Raw genomic sequence first — 2,184 nt, forward strand, 5'->3', positions numbered from 1 at the left:
GGGCAGGCATAGAGAAAGAGTATTCTTGGCAGAGAGCACAGCCTTGTGAGGGTCTGGATATGAAAAAGAACATGGCTATTTTCAGAGAATGAGGGAAATTTTGTGTGGCTAGAGCTTGAGTATGTTGGGGGTGGTGGGAATGGCAGGAGATGACGTCAGCTACGTAGGCTGAGTCCGGATCATGCTAGGCTTTCTAAGCTACACTAAGGAGTCTGGATTTAAGCATGCTGGCCACAGGGAGCCATTGAAAAGTTTCCATTTTATTTCATTTTTTAGAGCCAGGGTCTCACTGTGTTGCCCAGGCTGGATGGAGTGCAGTGGTGTAGTCATAGCTCACTGTAGCCTTGAACTCCCGAGCTCAAGCTATCCTCCTGTCTCAGCCTCCTGACGACCAGTGTGTGCCACTGCATCTGGTACCCTTGAAGGCTTTTAAGCAAGTTAAGGGACGGTTGCAAGAAGGCACTTGCAAGCTGGGAGAAGCTTCCAAGTTGGTATTTTAGAAAGGGTATTGTTGCTTCAATGTGCATCTGTTTCAGAGGACGGTAAATGGATAGCAGGGCATTTCACGAATTAATTTATAGTTACCATTACCATAAGGTATTGACTTCATGTAGTAGATGTATTCCTAAAAATTGTGCATACAATATTATTATGGTATTATTATTGTTTTGCAATTGATGTTTTAACTTCACATTTCAATTCATGTTTTAATATTAGGGAAACATGTCATTAAAATTGAATAATTCTCTGGTTATGCAACCGCTCTCCCCCAAACTAATCTGTATTTCAGAAACAGTTGTTTGTTGAAGTATAATGCTTAGTAGGTAATAGATGTTTCATAAATATTGATTGTCTTATTTTAATTCTAAATATAGACATAAAAGGAGCACTGCTTTAGGGAGGACGCTAATTGACTGACATGTACATCTCAGCGTTTAATAAAAATTAGTCACTCCTGGAGATTCTAATATGATTCCCTAGGAGAGCTTTATCCCTCCACTCTTGAAAATTACCTTTTCAAGCAAAGGGATTTAGTTGAGGGTTATTTATTGAAGTTTGTGTTATGAAAATAATAGGTATATTTTCATTTTCTAAGCACAAATTATATAAATATGAATGTGAGTTACATAAAAATATGTAATGTACATTTATATCTTCTGAATATGACATTACATTCTAATATTGAATGTGCTTTCTGAAACTACATATCCTCCCTACCCTTCTGAGAATTACTGATTTTGAATTGCCTCTCAGTACAATGAAGTCAAAGTCAGTGGTTATTTGCTCATTTGTTCATTCTTTCTTTTCCACCAACATGATGCCTGGAGAGCCAGAGGTGAGTGCAGAAATCCTGTCAACTCATCACTTGTGGGCAACCTGCAGCTTGCCACAGCCTACAGTTCCACCACTGTGACTTCTAAAAACCTCCTGAACAAAAGGAAGGAGACAGAGAGATCCAAGATGGCTGATCACTAGCAGCTCGGGATTGTAGCTCCCACTGAAAGAGCAGAGAACGAGAGGACGCCACACTTTCAGATCAATTTTTGTTGCTCACGCACCAGGAGATTCCCAGCGGAGGAGCCCCACGGGTCACCAGCGCAACTCTTGTGGCCGGCGAGGCGGTTTTGCCGCTGCCTTGGAGCGGCGGTTCTTGGTGCAGTGTCAGAAAGGCACCATCAATCTTAAAGCCGCTGTTTTGGCCAGCACAGTGGGATGCTCAGATTCTAGCGCTGGGAATCAACAAGCTGGACGTCCATTCAGAAACCCAACTATAAAGACGGTAATTATAAAGACCACAGATGGATCAATCTATAAAGAAGGGAAGAAAACAGGCTAAAAAAGCTGAGAATACCCAAACTCAGAACGCCTCTCCCTATACAGGGGATCACAGTTCCTCATCAGCAACAGAACAAGGCCTGATGGAGAAAGACTGTGTTTCATTAGCCGAAGCAGACTTTAAAAAGTGGATGATAAGAAACTTCTGGGAATTAAAAGAACTCGTTCTAACCCAATGCAAAGAAACTAAGAACTTTGAAAAAAGATTTGACGAAATGTTAAAAATAACACACAATTTAGAGAGGAATATAAGTGAATTAATGGAGCTGAAAAATACAACACGAGAACTTCGGGAACTATGCACAAGTTTTAACAGCCGAATTGATCAAGCAGAAGAAAAGATATTAG

At 40.8% G+C, this 2,184-nt stretch overlaps 1 protein-coding gene across 1 annotated transcript in view; it reads right to left on the reverse strand.

The window, feature by feature from the left end:
* The window catches only part of TENM1 (teneurin transmembrane protein 1), a 355,471-nt gene that overhangs the window by 10,911 nt on the left and 342,376 nt on the right, over positions 1–2,184 (reverse strand). The window lies entirely within an intron of this gene.

Source organism: Cebus imitator, unplaced genomic scaffold (genome assembly GCF_001604975.1).
Source record: "Cebus imitator isolate Cc_AM_T3 unplaced genomic scaffold, Cebus_imitator-1.0 Scaffold232, whole genome shotgun sequence".
In the NCBI taxonomy this organism is placed as follows: domain Eukaryota; kingdom Metazoa; phylum Chordata; class Mammalia; order Primates; family Cebidae; genus Cebus; species Cebus imitator.